This window comes from Mesoplodon mirus (assembly GCF_964341445.2).
Source record: "Mesoplodon mirus genome assembly, chromosome: 16".
Taxonomy (NCBI): Eukaryota; Metazoa; Chordata; class Mammalia; order Artiodactyla; family Ziphiidae; genus Mesoplodon; species Mesoplodon mirus.
Window position 1 is genome coordinate 33702118 of NC_138992.1, and position 18101 is coordinate 33720218.

Consider the following 18101-nt stretch of genomic DNA (forward strand, 5'->3'; position numbering starts at 1 on the left):
GTCCTTGCTTTTGGCAAATTAGTAGCCTGGAAACTTAACCAGTGACATAAGTGCTTCTTGGGGAGGGACCCGAATAGAGGCAGAGGGAGGGCAAATTTTCCTCCTCCTTCTGTATATGTAAAGACCCTTTATGTACGCTTCTTTTATAATGGCATGTATACCGCACACTCGTTATTATTGCTCTTTTGCTGGAGACAATACCGAGGCTCTGAGACTGTACATAAATTGCCTGCCATACACCTGAGTCGCAGAGCAGGATTTGGACCCAGATCTGTTGGACACCATGGTCTGTGATCGAACAGTTATTCCATAATATTCCTTTTTTTCAAACTTGGCCCCAGAAAGAGTTCCACAAGGCCCTGCAGCACTTGCCCCCATCAGCCCTCTTCCTGGTCCTGTTCAGTGGGGAGAATGGACTCCTGTGACAGGTCTCTTCCAGTAATTCGTCTTGGTTCTTTGGGGAAACATTTCTGACCATGGAGACCATCCATTCTGCAGAGCCGTTTATGAATCCTAATCTAGAAACAATTGAAGTGATTATAACATGCAAATTGTTTTAAAAGAAAAAGACAAATGACCTTATTTCAGAATAATGTAATTATTTTAAGGGCTTCTTTCTCCTCAGCAGTCAAAGCCTGGTTAGAAATAATTGTTACAGAGCAAAACAGTAGCTTTGAAAAGTCTTACTGAGGAGATTGTAAGAGCAAAGGGAGGTAAACCCACATCGCTGACAAATGCTGCTACACGATTATGTTGACGCCTGGTGTGCAGAACACACGAGCACATGCATGTGTGCACACACTTCAGAGTGAAAGGAGAAGAGACCCACACCCACCTTACACAATGATTATACTGTGACACCAACAAGTCTCACATGCTCTCTGGCTTTGAAAGAGCCTTACTGGTTCTGCCCTCCAGGTTCACTTCTCTTAACCCGCATACTTTTATGGTTGTATCAGCACAGAGCCTGCATAATGGACTGGTTAAGAACATGAGTTCTGGAGCTATGGCCCTTCATCTTAATCCTGGCTCCACCACTTATCCACTTATTAGCTGTGTGGTCTTGAATTACTCACTTAACCTCTCTGCATTTCAGTTTCTTCACCTGTAAAATGAGGAGGATAGTAGGACCTCCTTCAGAGGGTTGTTCTGAGGATCAAATGAGTTAGTGTCCATAGGGAGTGGTCTATAGAAATATGGTAAGTAACAAAACAATCAGAGCAGCCAACCAGAGTGAGTGAGATAGAAGGCAGACGGGGAAACGTTTCTTGTTTGTTTGTTTGTTTTTAATAAACTAGGCCTCATATTCACAAAGGCTCACACACTCAGACTTTTATCATTATTGTCTCCACTAAAGTTTACACATTAACTCACAGAGTTAGACTGATGAGATTGATGGGTGGGAAGTTCATTATGCCGCTTTAATTGGGTCCCTGGACCACAGCATCTATGATGCACTATGACTTAATATTCCTTATGAATCCTGTAATTCACTTCTAAAATAGCATAATTAAAGTGCTTTGAATTTTTACATGTATTATAAAAGCATAAATTTGCTAAACATCAATACTTAAGCGTACATCACAATTTTTGGTAGTCTGTTTTGGCATTTCTTCACTTTTTTACAAGCCATTGGGACACACAAAAAAGGAAGTTGACCAGACCTCCTTCACACTCTGGGGTCAAACCCATGCCTTTGGGGTATTTCATGAAATGAACATTGCATTTTATTGGAGGAGGAAGGTGGGAGTTGCTGGTGGCAAATCCTTCAAATCAGAGCTTTTTTCATACAACTATTAGTGTATAACCATTTTCCCCCAAGCCCAGTGGGAAAAGGGGCCCCTGGAAAATAGACTTAAGGAGGAAGAAATAATCTACATGGCTGTAGAACTGTGGTTGTTTCCCTGGTGTCCCAGTTAGGACACTTCCAGGTGTGAGGCTCAAAATCTCCAACCGTGACTTGCCACGGAAAATTTATTATCTCACACCACTGAAAGTCTTGGGCAACAGCCCAATGAGTGACGCAGTAATGTCATCAAGGATTTTTATCTTTTCTCATATCCTCAGTATCACATCATCTTAATGTTTTATGGTCACAAGATGTCCACAGCAGATTCAACCATCACATGGAACTGTGGGAGGCTGTTTCTTTTCCTGTGCTCCCATTTTATCAGCAAGGAAAGCCTCTCCTCAAGGCCTCTAGCAGCCTTCCACTCACATTTCATTGGCCAAAACTGAGGCGCAAGCCTTGCTCAAATCATTTCTGTGCAAGAGGAATACAACCACCATCGTTGGCTTAGACTAATCAGAATTTGCCCAAGTTACAGTGGGGGAGGAGGAGGTATCAGAACTACACCAAGGCTTCGCTGGTGTGGAAGAGGGAAAGAGCTGCTGGTGTGCCTCCAACAGTACATGCCTCAGTGGCTTGCAGAAGTCGAGGCGTCTAAGCTGTGCTTCTTGCTGGATCCTGTTGGAACAACTTCAGTGGGATATTGTAGAGTTGGCTGCTTTGGGTGCTGTGTTAGTCTTGACTTAATTGAGGTTGAGTCGCTTCTATTCCTCAGCACATATTCATTGTCTTCAAATGGATCTCCTATCCCATTAACACCCACTGGAATGACGGGAACTATTCTACAGCCAGGTTGGAGTTCCATCAGGGGGTCATAGCATCTCAGAGTTGGCATGTTTGGTTGGGATTTTAGGAAAGATCAGGTGAGAAATGTAGCTAACAACAAGGTAGTCATCATGTTCAGAGATTTATCTAAATTAATAATTTATCTAAATAAATAAATTAGATTGAAGATGTAATGTAATGTGAAAATTACATTAAAGAGGTGCATGATGATGACAGTTTGGGGTGTTGGTTTTGGTGGATGAAAAGAGGACAGTGACGTCCACGTAGCAGAGGTTCAGGAAAAATACTGTGCTTTGCATTTGAAGACCTGAATTTCAGATCTCATCGCAAGAATCTGAATCAGCATGAGCTGTTTGAAGGTCTACCTTGAGTGTCTCCTTGTGTTTGCATCCTGCAGAGGCTGAAATGAACATGTAATAACACTAACATACTATAAGCATCACAAGTTTTATTCTTGTTGCTGTTGCTATTCTTAACGTTCGTATTGCACTGGATAATTTACACAATATTTTCACACACAGTACCTCACTGGATCCATACCTTCTAAGATATTTATTCTCATGCCCGTTTCACCCATGCAAAATGGAGGCTCAACAGGTTACATGCCTGCCCGGGGTCACTTAACTGCAAAGGGACAGAGCAGGAAATCTGATTCAGATCTTTGACCTCAAAGTCCATGTTCATTCCTTACCATCATGCAACCTCATCGTGTGTTAGTGTTTCTGAACTAATTTCATCTTGTCATAGGAAACCTGAAGTTTCTCTGGATTTCTGGCTCAATGACTTTCCCTCTCTGAGCCTCGATTTCCTTACCTACAAAGTGGGGATCATAATAGTTTGCAGAGTTATTGTGGAGGATTAAGTAAAATAATGGATGTGAAAGTGCTTTGTAAAACTGTCAAGCATACAAGTGAAGGTTATTCTTCATCCCTAGTTGCTGTTCTTTAAATATGACACAGTGCTGTGTAATGATAAAAGCAGGTCCTGGGAGTCTGGGGATTCAAATCAGCCTCCACCGTTTACTATCTGCCTGATCTGGGAGAAATTATTTAATCTCCTTAAACCTAGTGCCCTCATATGTGAAATGGGTGCATTGTTCTCCCCTCTTAAGATTGTTATAGAGATTAAATGAAGTAATGTACTTTTTTAGCATACTGTAACGATGTGGGAGTGGTCATTGGCCTGGGGACACTTAGAGGCCCTCGGTGAGTTGGAGATTGATCACATGGCAGGTGATTGTGATAATGCCAAAGAGCAAGGAAAGAACAGACTTAGGAAAACAGGGCCTACTCACTAACGACACTGTGATATCACTTTGTAATGAAGTCTTTCCCCACAAAAGAATTGTTTTAACTGAGTCCTGGCTGTAAAAGATTCTAATTAACTCTAGCCACTGCACAGTGCGTAGAAAGACTGCTGTGCTGTGTTCTCTGATTTCTGTAGATCTGATTTTGTATGTTGAAAGAAAACTTGACTCACATGAGTCAGGCTGTGAGATGAAAAGAAAATATTCTGTTGACTGAATTGTCTTCCCCTACATTTCAGTGACCAAATTTCAAAGTCCACTTCTACATAATTGGAACTGCTGTTTGCTAGCACGTGAAGAGTGAGAGTCACAAGTCTGGCTTTCTGTGTGTTTTATGCAATGTGGAACAGGCTGAAATGGTGAAGTGGATTTAATCAGAAAGAAGGCAACCGAGTTCTTTGGAGCCAGTGGTGGGGCATTCGTAGTGGAGTCATGAGATGTCCTCTTTTCTACAAATACTAAATTTTACTTTGATCGTTTAAGTTAAGACTACTCAGCCTGGGTATGGGGCCCACGGGTGAGCTATGGGTGGGGTGGTATTGATCCCTCAGCCCTCCGGGTGGCACAGGCACCTAGGCCACCCTCCCCAGGGTGTGGCGAAAATAGCGTCATTTCCACAGGTGCTACAAGACATTACAGGCCAGGAGACACTGCTGTGTCCTGCCTCCACAATAGGGACACGTGGCTAGTAGAACTTCCCTCAGGTAGTGTCTTTCCTGAGCTTGACCTTAACAATGAAGATACGTGGTAGGTAAACTAGGAGGAAACAGGATCCCTGCTCAGCCTGACACTTTGACCCTAAGATTTTTAAACCTTGATAGGGAGAAGCTTTTTTTAAAAAGTCACTTTAAAGTCTGCAAGCACACTGTCTTGCTAGCGTTGGAGCTTCTCTGTTACTTTGGGGTTGTTTCTGTGACTATGAAAAACACCCAGGTGAGGTTTGAATTATGCAAGTGTAAAGCCATGATAATTCTCTTTGGAAATGGCATTGTTTAAAATGCTCTAGTTTCAAAAAGCTACGTTTTTTTTTGTTTGTTTTTGTTTTTTGGCTCTGGGAAGAGGTGGTGGTAAGAGATATTCTGCTGGCAAACAGAGCTAGGATTCCAGTTGAGGTCTAAATAAACCTAGCTCACAACTGCTGTGCTACGCTGCTTGCAGCAGGTGAACGCTGGTGGGATGAGGTGAGCATGGCAGAAAGAAGGTTGCATGGAGGAGGGTCGTGAGGACCCTGAATGCCAAGGATGGTGGGAGTTGAGGAAGGGCGAAAGGGGACATGGAAGTGGAGTGGTGGGTCAGTGACTGAGCCTTGCTGGGTCTTTGATCCTTCCACCAACAGACTGTGTTCTCCTCGGAAGACATATGGGTACTTCTTCCAAGTCAATGCCACGTGCTCTTTGCATTTCAGTCTTTCTGCCTTCGCTCGGGAGTTAAGTGAGGACACACACTCCACGTCACCTCTGTGATTTCCCATCCAGCACCTCGTTCCAAGGGATCCTTTCCCACTTAACTGGTGTTATTCCTAGGGTTGGAGGGAACCTTTGTTCACCCCGTTTGCATTCCCACCAAGGAGAGAGGAGCAGGTTTCACACAAAACTTGGTCTCGAGATGCTTGTCCAGAGCTTTACCTTTAGCTACATCCTCAGGGTGTTTTTATAATTCGAATCTGATACGAGGTCCTCATAAATCCAAGAAGAGGTTCGTTTATTGTCATTCTGTTTCTTCTGGTATCTATGACTGATGAAAACAGCCTCAGAATTTGTAGCGTCACTCACAGCACAGTGTTTTTTGAGGGAGTCAGAGGGGCAGGGAAGTTTCAAGAGAAAAGCATCATTTTCTCTTTGTCTCACCTGTATCCACTTCCCATGTGACCATAGAGCCGCCTTAACCTCTTTTCATGGGTAGGGTTATAGGCAAAATTCAGTCATTCTAAATACTTCTTAACCCAATCACACAGTGAAAAGAACACCTACCCTCATTGTTTATGTGTGATAAGTGATTACCTTGTTTAGATTATGCTCCTTGAGTATAGAGACCATGTCTTTTATGTGAAATAATAATAGTCTATCTGGTTTACCAGCTGACCAGTCTCCCTGCCATTTCATCCTAAATAATAATTATTTGAATCCACTGTCTTGGACAGTCCCAGGCACACAGTGCACTCTCAGGAAATTCTTGTGAAATAATTCAAAAGGAATTGGGATCTCCTTGAATAAAGACATTACTCCAAGCTTTTCTTGTATACACAGCTCACAATTTTATTCTAGGAATAGTGTTCGTTCTAACTTCTCAATTGCATTATTTGATCTATTGGGGATAAATTTAAACATTTAAAAGTATACCTTTTAATGCATATTTAAGATTCTTGTAATCTAAATGAAAGAAATGATTTAAACTACATGCATACCACTGTTGAAATTTAGATGTTTGAAATGCTGGAGAGGGTGTGGAGAAAAGGGAACCCTCTTGCACTGTTGGTGGGAATGTAAATTGATACAGCCACTACGGAGAACAGTATGGAGGTTCCCTAAAAAACTAAAAATAGAATTACCATGTGACCCAGCAATCCCACTACTGGGCATATATCCAGAGAAAACCATAATTCAAAAAGATACATGCACCCCAATGTTCATTGCAGCACTATTTACAATAGCCAGGTCATGGAAGCAACCTAAATGCCCATCGACAGACGAATGGATAAAGAAGATGTGGTACATATATGCAATGGAATATTACTCAGCCATAAAAAGGAACGATATTGGGTCATTTGTAGAGACGTAGATGGATCTAGAGATTGTCATACAGAGTGAAGTAAGTCAGAAAGAGAAAAACAAATATCGTATGTTAATGCATACATGTGGAACCTAGAAAAACGGTACAGATGAACCAGTTTGCAGGGCAGAAATTGAGACACAGATGTAGAGAACAAACGTATGGACACCAAGGGGAGAAAGCGGCAGGGGGGTGGGGGGGGTGGTTGTGAGATGAATTGGGCAATTGGGATTGACATGTATACACTGATGTGTATAAAATTAAGAAATGGCAGCAGTAATTGGAAATAAGTTGAGAGACAAGGATTTTCCTATGGCTGTTTTTTTCCCCCCAGTGATAAATGGAGTTTTTTTTTAAACCAGTTTATTCCTCTTTTTCACCTCTGATCTTAGAAAAGACAGGTAAAAAAAGTAATAAAAACAACTGAGAATCATTTCTTACCCCAGGTAGAGAAGAATTGATTTGGTGAGTCATTGATACCCGATGTTTGTTAGTGGTACCAATTTGTATCCAGTTTGCTCTGAAAATAGCATTCTTGTCCAGCCAGACCCTGAGAACGGGTTGTAAGTCCTCCTTAGAGCAGTAGAACCATCCCACTGCTGTAAGGCCGATTCGCCATGGCACTTCTCTGAGCCTGCTCTGATTTTGCCTCAGCCCCACTTCCCAGCGTCAGGAGGCAAGACCAGAGAAAGAAACAGTGTCCTGCCCTCCATCAGCTGCTTCTCCAGTGGGACCTCTTTGCTTAATTTCTGGTTAAAATAATGCCTCCTTCTCTGCAGGGAAAACATTCAGCCAGGGGTCTGGCAGGAGTCCTCTCCGGGTGCAAACCCACAAATGTCTTTCACATCTGGCAAGTGATCCAACGGGGGAGTCAGGCAGAAAGCTAACAGTGGTTCTCTTTCTTTCTCTCATGTCACATTCTTGCTCTTGTTCTTTCTAATTCTTCATGGAAAAAAGGGGGATGACTCTGGAGGGCTCATCTTTGTAAGCAACCCACCAAACTGAATCCTTATCTCATTCAGATCAATAGTCAGTGTTTACTGAGCACCTGCTAGATGCCAGACACAATACTGAGTTTTCCCTCACTCATCGGGATTCCTTTTTCTCATTTCCTGTTTTCTCACCAAACAGCCCCATGAGAGAGGTGTTACTACATCTATTTTACTGTAGAAGAATGAGACCCTTAGAGAGGTCAAATGACTTTCCCAAGGTCACATAACACTGTATTATAATAAGGACTTTAATTCAGTTCCTTTGCTACCAAGTCCAATTCTCTTTCCACACGCCTTGCTGGAGGACACAAAAGGCGCAAGAGGTTAAAAGAAGTTACTTAACAGTCTCTCCTTGTCAGCCAATTATTGTACTTCTGACTTTTACGTAAGTTTGATGGATAAACGTTAATATTTTAGCCACATTGGCCAGGATAGAGATTGATTGATCACCACCTTCCAACAGAAGCATTCGAATACCAGAAGTGATCCAGCCAGAGATGTGGACGGGATGAGAGTGGGAGGGTGGTTCCCACGCTCCTCCACTGGGACCACGATCTGCATGAATTTGTCATGATGGTTAGCTTCTTAAGCCCCTCTAAGCCCCGTGGAGTAAAACCAAGATATAATATCCCTCTCACCAACAAAACTGCAAAAATTGTAAAAATAAAATATTAATGAAAATACTCTGAGCTGCAACCAGAATACCAGACTCCCTCCCTTCCTTTCTCTATCTTATGTAGGATGCTATTTTTGTAGGAATATTCATTTTAAGCCAGGAAACAGTAGATGTTAAACACATGCTTGCTGAATAAATAAAAAAGAATTATAAACTATTCTTAGACTCTGTGGAGGGGCTTGTATCAATTAGCTAAATGCATTTGTGGCCCCTGGAGAATGTCTAAAAATGGAGACTTGAGCTTCTCTTGTACCTCTGGCCGCTAATTACAGGATGAGGCCTGGATCCCCATAGCTGATCTATTTGCCCTCTTGAGTCCATGGTGGCTCACTCTTCTGCTTTACGATTTTATCAAAACCCAAAGTAGTACTTCCTGTCTTTTAAATAAGAGAATATTGGACTTATCTTGTGGTCCAGTGGTTAGGACTCCACGCTTCCACTGCAGGGGGTACGGGTTCAATCCCTGCTCGGGGAACTGAGATCCCACATGCTGCACAGCATGACCAAATAAATAAATAAATAAGAAAATACTTAGTACATTTAGCTAAGCAGAAATTTATCAAATTAGGAATTCCATGGAAGTCAGCCAAGGTAGGGTCTTAGCCTGTGGCAGCCCTGGAGAATGGTTGAGGGCCCTCAGAGCTTCCCCCTCTTTCCCTCCCTGCAGCTGGCCCTGACCTAGCATCTGCCACGAGGCAGCCCAGACAGGCAGCTCTGAGGTAGTGGCCTGATGGCCAGGTGCACTGATGGCAAGGGGACACGTACACTTCATCCGAAGACCTTGACTTCAGGCACTCCAACAATTTCTTTCTTTGGATCAGCTTTGTAGTTTCTGCATGTAGTTTAGTATGGCCCCTGTCCATTTACTCAAGGCCACTTAAGGGCACTTTAAGCATGCAACGTAAGTTCACCTCCAATTGCCGGCAATCTAGGAGTGCGTGGGGCGTGGGAGTCAGCCATTAGCTAGACTTGAAGTGGGGGGAAAGGAGTGGGCATGAAAAGTCAGGAGTTGAGTATTAAGCCACAGAGGATTTAGAGTGCTGTTTGGGTAAAATAGCTCTTCAGGCTGAAATGAGAGAGGGGGCATTCATGTGGTGGCAGTAGTGACAGGGTGGACATGGCCTCCTAGGTACTAGAAATAGCTAATGCCAAATTTGCGTGTGTGTCCCTGTGACACAGGCAGAGGGGGTGGTGTGCAATTCCAAGTCCAATTTCAATTCTAATTCAGTTCTAATCCTAGCTGGTGTATAAACTCTTACAAAATGAACGGTTAGCATATAAAGGCTCTAGAGGAAAATGGCTTGTTGGAGAATTTATAAGGGAGAGTCTAGAGATCATGGTACTTGTCAAAGACATCAAGAACATGTTTATAAAAAATACTGCCGAAGGAATCCAGGAACCATGACTAAGGTAGATGCCAAGGGAATGAAAGAAAAGTGGAATCAACCGAAATTGCCATCAAGGGGGATTAGTTAAATAAATGTCATGCAATGGGCTGTAAGCCTCATGTCACTAGTTATTCTGTCAGCTACCCAATTCAATGCTTGGCCCAAGGTCAGTGCTCAATACTGTCTGTTGAATCAATCAATCAATCAATCAAAATTCAGCAATTTGAAAAGATGAGATACATCCATATGTATAACATGGAAGAATGCCCACAATATACTTTTCAGTGAAAATGATCCTGTTCATGGTTAGCGTGTGCAGATTTCATATATGTGCGTTTAAATGTCTACTATGATGTGTCTATATATACCTATATATGCACATATCAAACTGTTACCAGTGGTTATTTCTTATGGAGTAGTACTGGATCAGAGCAAGGGTGTTCACAGTCTAGTTGTGATATCCCTTTAGTACTTACAGTTTGTATAATAATAATGTAGCACTTTGGCAGTCGGCAAAACTAAAAATGATCGTTTCCATTTTGGGAAACAAAGGAAAGCGTTGTTGGATAATGTTCTATTCAGAGTCTATCAGAAATATATGTTTTATTGGCAGTAATATGGGTTGTACTTTATTTTTTATGGAAAATAAAACTTGGAAAAGAGCCCAAGGCCAGGCCCTCTCAGTCTGAACTTCAGGCTCTGTAGAACAAGGGCCCAGATATTTCAGAGACCATAAGCCCTGCTCACCCTGGGAAGACCAGATGGGCTTCTCAGGCTTTATCTCAGAGCCTGCGGAACGCAGAAGGCAGGAGTGGATTTGTTTCTAGAGAGCCTCCTGGTCGCTATCTTTTTTTTTTTTTTTTGCGGTACGCGGGCCTCTCCCTGCTGTGGCCTCTTCCGTTTCGGAGCACAGGCTCCGGACACGCAGGCTCAGCGGCCATGGCTCACGGGCCCAGCCGCTCCGCGGCATGTGGGATCTTCCCGGACCGGGGCACGAACCCGTATCCCCTGCATCAGCAGGTGGACTCTCAACCACTGCGCCACCAGGGAAGCCCTCGCTATCTATTTTGTACCAGTTAAGTTCTCATCTCAAACCCCATCACCTCTCTGCAGGGGGAGTGAGTGCAGGGGTGTGACCAGGAGCACAGGTATGACCCCTCAATCAGGAGATGTGGGTCCGAATACCCAGTCCTCATTGGGAAGAAGGCCTCCCTTCAAGCAGCGGCTTTGTGACATAGTTCAAGCACTTCCACCAAAGCCATTTTGTGATCCACATGAGGATGTAGGGAGCACGTTTTGCTCCCTTATATGAGCTCATCTTACCAGAGGCTGGAGGAGAGAACATTCTTTGTCCAGGCAACTCAGTTAGCGAGATTATTACATAACTTCAGTTCTCCCTGTGTAATACTTGAATTTTTTTCCCCTCTATGCACCACTGCGTTTCATTTCCTAATTTCCCCCACTATATGTAAATATGCCAGTTTATATACATGGTCCCCTTTCAAACTTCCACTGAGAGGAAAGTTCCATTGAAGAGGAATTTCTGAAACAGTGTGCTCTTCAGGTTTTTATTTAGTCATTTTTTTTTTCAGTGAGAATTAAGGACAACTGACCTTGAAAGGAATTTGCTGGATTTTAGCCGCCTGTAAAATTCAGATGGCTAAAACATCTGATGTCCCAGTGATGGTAAATGAATGCTTCCTCTTATTAACCTATAACTTTTATCATTTTCTCCCTTACATTTTAGGAACCTTTTTTCAGTTATGTTTTCATAATTTAGACATTCCATTGGTTGAAAATTCAAAGCAACTCTTAGAGGACAAGGCTACATGTTCCAAACAGGCAAACGTTTTAATTAACCCGGCCTCTTTCGGAAACCACTGTGGGCTCTGTGTTCCTTGTTGCAGCTAAACGTGACTTTAGCTGCTAGCTTCTTGTGTATTCCATTTTAGGAGGCCTCAGTGTACTTTGCATTGAGACTTCCTCTGAGGTTAACCAGGCTGTCCAGGGTTAGTTATGGATTTTTTTCCTGGAAAATCTAACTCTGGGCATTGGAGAATTAACTCACAGAGTTTTAGAACCTTATGGGGAATCACAGAAATGAAATGCTGCAGCTCTTTCCAATCCTCAGATACAAAATATAAAGAAGGGAGCACATGCATTCCAAAAGGTTGTTCCGTACTCACCATTTCCTTTCCCTGTGGCATCATTTTTAGGAGCTATTCCTTTTTTAGTTCTTTTTAGATGGAAAGTTAACTGCATAGTTTAGATTCCTGTGCATGGTTCTTTGTTGGTGGTTTGGTGTCTTGTATATTTTTCCTTTTTCATCCGTGGTCATTATTAACCCCAGATTTATTTTTTGGACACGGGGTGACTGGATGTGATCCCAAAATAAGTTGGGAAATTTCACATTACCCATCTCAGATTAAACTACTGAATAACAGAATGCTGATGTTTAATAGAATACGTGTGTATTTCATTTAATGAAATGCAGTTGAGATTCAGCAAAAATTAATATATATTGTATATGATATATGTTATGTATATTTTATAGGAGATAGATAGATAGGTAGGTAGGTAGATCTTACGGGGTATTTAAACTAAAGGGTGAGGACCCAATTGCTATTTAAAAGTATTCTTCAACGCCCTGAAGCAAAAGTCCTTAAGAGGTAAAAGCTGGAATGTGCAGGAGGCCAGGGTACGTGGGCAGGGGGGCTGAGAAGAAGTCAGGGATGGCCAGGGCCAGCTTCCACAGAGCCTTGCGGGCCAAAGGAGGGAGTCTGGATTTTCTTCTCAGTGTGTTAGGAAGCCCATATAGAGCTTTAAGCAGAGGAGTGACCTGGTCTGTTTTGTGTTTTTTAAAGGTCATTCTGGGGAGCTGAGTGGAGAGCAGATCGGGGCCAGGTAGGGAGAAGGAGGACAAGAGTCAAGAGTGAGAAGCCAGCGAGGAGGGCATTGTAGACATTCAGGAAGGAGGCGATGATGGTTCAGACTGAGGTATGACAGTGGAGATGGTGAGAATGAGTGTATCTGAGACCAATTTTAGAGACAGAGACAAGTTTAGACAGCACCTGCTGATGGAACAAAAGTGCAGGGAATCATAGGTGAGTCCCAGGGGTTTGGAGTGAACAGCTGGGTGGAAGCTGATGTCCTTTATGGAGACGGGAGAGGCTGGGGTGGGGGAGTGAGCACAAGATTCAGAGAGGAAACCAAGAGCCTCAGTCCTCACCGTGCCGCTGCTTTGAGCACTTCCGTGTGCCCCCGCGAGCTGGCATGAAGGACACACGACAGAGTGGGCACATTTTCAGTCTCTGTGTCTTCCTACCCCCTCGCTGCCCGTCCCCGTCATCCTCCCCGGCTGGTTCCTTCTCCTCTTTCAGATTCTAAACGGCAGGGCGACCTCCCCGGCTGGTTCCTTCTCCTCTTTCAGATTCTAAACGGCAGGGCGACGGAGGGCTCAGTCCTTATCCCTTTCTCTTTTCCATCCACACTCACTTCCTTGGCATTCTCATCCTGTCTTTTCCTATAAAGACTGTCTAGATACTGATGACTCCCAAATTTATATTGCCTCCCTGGACCTCTTTCTCTAACTTTAGACACATCCAACTACCTGTTCAGCATCTCCAGTCAAATGTATGATAAGCATATCAGAATTAACACATGCACAACTAACTTAGCACTGATACCCATGCTCCCTGCCTCACCCCAAAGCCCTGCTTCTCCTGCATTTTTCTTATTTCAGTAAATGTCAACTTCATCCTTTACTGTTGTCTTTTTTTTCACACCCTACAGCTGAACCGTCAACTAATCCTATTGACTGTACCTTCAAGCTGTGTCCAGAATCCCACTAAGTCTCACATCCTCTACTGCTACCCTGGTTGCACCCGCTGTCATCTCTTGCCTGGGTCATTGCGGTGGCCTCCTAACTGGTCTTCTCACTGCTGCTCTTACCCTTCCTTAGCTTTCTCTCAACACAGCAGCCAGAGTGATCCTGTTAGACTATAAATCACTCCTATCATTGCTCTGCTAAAAATCCTGCAGTGGCTGCCTCTCACTCAGAGTACAAGCCAGTTACTTCCTGGTCCCACATCACCTGGTCCTCATAACTCTTCTGACCTCATCGCCTTCCTTTCCTCGCACGCTTGCTCCAGCCCTGTCCTTGGGCGTGCTAAGCATAGTCCCCTGTAGACCCTTCTCATCTGCTGTTTTCTCGGCCTGGAATAGTTTTCTCTCAGTCATCTCCATGGCTACCTCCTTGCCTCTCTGGTCTTTTACAAACGTCATTTTCTTAACGGGGCCTTCCCTGGCTTTTTATTTAAAACGTCAACACCCACCCACCCATTCCTGGCATTCCCCACTCACCTTACTTTTCTCCATGGCACATCTCCTTCTAACATTTCACTTATCTTATTTATTGTCTGTCTCTTGCCACTAGGCTGTAAGTTGCATGAGAACAGGAGCTTTGCCTGTTTGTTCCCTGCTGAATTCCCAGTGTCCTGAGCCATGCCTCCCTCCTGGTAGACACTTAGCCCATATTTGTAGAATGGGTGAGTTCTAATAGGAGGTCGTCTCTTCTCTCTAACTACTTCTTTCTGACTTTGTATGGAACTGTTATCTTAATTTCTATATGTGCTTGTCTGTGAAGCTAGTAGGGCATAGTAAAAAAAAAAAACAAAGCAGTAGACAGCCGCATGCAAATCAAGCTTCCCATTTGGCTCTCTCGTTCAAAAGCTGTGTAACTTGAGACAAGTCACTTTGCCTCTCAGAGTTTCCTTCCTTCCTTCCTCCCTTCCTTCCTTTCTTTCGCTTATAAAATGGCAAAAGCTACCCTGCCATCACTCAGGGTTGCTGTGAAGGTTCAATAGAATAGCGTATGAAGTGCCGTCAAGAATAAGATGCAGTTTTCACTGACCATAGCATCTGGCCTTGACTCAACGCCAGAGCTTTACATATATGACTGTCTCGTTTAATTCTCACATAGAATCAGTGAGACATGAACTTGTACAACTGAACTCATGTCACAGATGAGAAGACTGAGGTGCACCAAGAAATTAAGTGAATTACCTGAGAGCTAGTCATTGGTAAAGCCAGGCTTTGAACCCAAAAGCATTTTTATTCCATGGCCTGAGTTTTCCTCATTATGTTCTACTGGCACAAAATACATGTTTTAATGACCAAATATGGAGTAATTAAAAGGATGTGACCTGAGGTGCAACTTCTGTCTTCAGATTTCTTTTCTTGACTGCTAATTAATGTAGCATTTCCCTTCATGTTATTTTTTTCCCCCTCTTCAACTCAAACAGCAGAAATTCCTGTCTTCCAAAGAGAAAAAGGTATTGTCAGGCATTTTTCTATCTTTCCCTTCCTCCCTCAAAGAATGAAATGCTATCCTGTGTCCCCGGGAGATTTCTGTCATACAGCCTAACCAAGTCCAGATGGTTTTCTCAAGTTCAGACATCATACTTAGTAAAGTGTTTGTAGTTATCTACAGAAACAAGTTCTGGACTAAATTGCAAACACCCGCTTCCCAGATAACTTATTCCATGCTCTTCTGCCTTGTTTGTGTTATGGCCTGTCTGTGCTAATGGATTTGTAAATGTGGTTTAATTACTGTTTACCGGAAAAATAGCTGCACACAGATCAGTCTCAGTGGGAGTCTTAGCCAAAATGTTGAGGCAATTTGTTTCTAGGGCAAAAACAGCTAATAAATGAGAAGCACTTTTTAAATGTTGGGAAGGGAACTTAAGTTCGGTTTTGAAGAAACAGGTTTTTATATATCCTGGGAAATAAATCATTCTTTAAGAGAGTGGATTTAAATATCAAAGTGGCATTTTTTTCCCAAGGCCTTGCACTCGGTAATTTGCACAGAACCAAAGTATTCTAACAGTGATTTGATTGAATACCACACCAAAGGGCTATCATCTAAAGAACTCACCAAAAGGAAAACTCAAAATTACTTGTAAATTCCATAAAATGTTTCGGAGCTCTGTAAATCCATGTATTATGTATTACCTCATGTTTCTGAATTCTTGCCTCAGGCAAATTGCCAACTTAGCAACTAAATGACAGTTTTAAAATTCTAATACAAACCAGCCTCTCCAACTTTGCTTTTTTTCCTCCAGGAGAAAAAAAAAAGAGAGACACAAGAGGGAAGTGAAAATTATTGAAAGGTTCAATTTATAAATTCTGTTTGTGCTCTGCTTGGAGTTGTAGTTTAATTTTGCTCTTGTGTAAAATGGTATTTGCCTGATTCTGCATAAAGGGGCACCTTTGAAAGTAAATAAGTTCTTACCGGCAACTGTTGGTCCTGCTGATGGGGAGGAAGCTCTGTCACGCTACCCTTCGGGGGATGCCTGCCTCAGAGCCAGCGTGGGCCGGTTCTGCCTTCAGTGAGAACTCAGAAAACAAAAGCAATCAACTTGGCAACTAATAAAGATGTTTGTCATTTCCTGAACTGTGGATATAGCAAAGAATTTGAGCAGTGTGAGATGCAAACCCTGCCCTCAAGAAGTTTATTTTTAGTGGGGGCAACAGACCGGTACACAGGCAATTCAATCTAAGAGATCCCAAGGCGGGGGGAGGGGGAATTGAGTGAAGGTGGTCAGCAAGTACAAACTTCCAGTTACAGTGTAAGATACATAAGTTCTGGGGATGCAGTGTACAGCATGCATGGTGACTATAGTTAACAATATTGTGTTGTATATTTAAAAGTTACTAAGAGAATAATCTTAAAAGTTCTCATCAGAAGAAAGAAATTCTGTAGTTATGTGAGGTGATGGGTGTTAACTAGACTTATTGTGGTGATCATTTCCCAGTATGTACAAATATCAGGTCTTATGTCATATACCTCAAACTTATGCAGTGCTCTATGACAATTAGATCTCAATAAAATTAGCGGGCAAAAGAGACCCTAAGACCAAGTCTTAACTACCAAATACCTTTAGTGTCTCAAATAACCGTATGAAAGCCAGGGCCTCATCTTTGGGGCAGAAAGACTCCTTTTCCAAGAAGGTTATTGCATATTTCCACATTGTAATTATTTATCTATCAGTCATTTCTTCATTCATTAACTCACCCAATGTTATTTGTGATGGGCCCTAGAGAGACAAAGTAACTTCAACAAGACTCCGTCTCAAGGAGCTCACCCTGCAGTGGGAGGGAGGCAGACATAAACAAACACCACAAAGTGAAAATCTCAAAGAAACTGGGAATCATTATTAAAATGGGGATGTGTTATCTTTTATATATTCTATGTTTCCAATACAAGAAAGATGTAAAATGTAAGTGCAGAGCCCCTTTATTAAAAGGGATTTATCTTAACCATGCTTAAATCATAAGACTTTGGACATGGGAACTAAGCTCAGATATCACCTCCTCCAAGAAGGCTTCCCTGATAGCACCCATGTCCCCTTTTGGCTTGAGTGTCCTTTCTATGTACTCTCACTGCACCATGTCCATTCCCCTGATACCATGTTTTGAATTTTTATTGTGTTGTCCTCTTACTGCCACTACCACCTCCATACATACACAACTGGGTACCCCTCAAGGAGGAGGGGACACATCTTACTCTTTGCATTCACAGCGCTAGAAACATACCTGGTATATGGCACTCAGTTAACGTTGAATAGCTCTGTGAGTGGGAAGATGATAATTACAGGTTTTTTCCCCATCTAATAAAAGTTGCCTTTATTTCCCACATTATATTAAGTTTTAAAATATGTAACAAAGGGTATATATTCTTGTTTTTTGAAATGTAAATGTATTAAAATGTAAATATATTAAATGTAAATGTATTAAAACATTTATTAATAGCATATTTAGATAAGGGCACATACGAAAAATCTAGAAGGACACACACCAAAATGCTGGTGGTGGTTATCTCTTAAGTGTTAAGATTTGAAATGATGCTGACTTTGTCTTTATGCATCACTGTGTTGTTTAACTATTTTACTATGGATGTGCTACTATTATGATAAGAAAATATGAAGTTATTTGTATTTTAAAAAGGAAAATTTGGCCCATTTCATAAGCCACAATCATAGGGCATAAACAACTTTATGAAACATCATCTTTACCATCTAACCCAATGTTGACAGTGATTTGACTTTGTGGATTTAAACAACTGACCAAGCTTGGTGGCATTTAATGGAATTAGATGGGTTTCTATTTTCCTTACTCATGTCTGTGTTTATAATATTCAGAAGGTACCCAAGCACTTTATTTGCACTTGTCTAAAACGTGCAAAATTATCTCTTTTGCTCGCTTTCTTTTGTTCCTTTCCTTTAATTCTCCCTGCTAATACTTGGATTGGGTGTTAGAACCCCAGTCTTTTTAA

The 18101-nt window shown here is 42.3% G+C and overlaps 1 protein-coding gene across 3 annotated transcripts in view; it reads left to right on the top strand.

Moving 5' to 3' along the window:
* Positions 1–18101, top strand: part of NCALD (neurocalcin delta) — a 290136-nt gene that overhangs the window by 256685 nt on the left and 15350 nt on the right. The window lies entirely within an intron of this gene.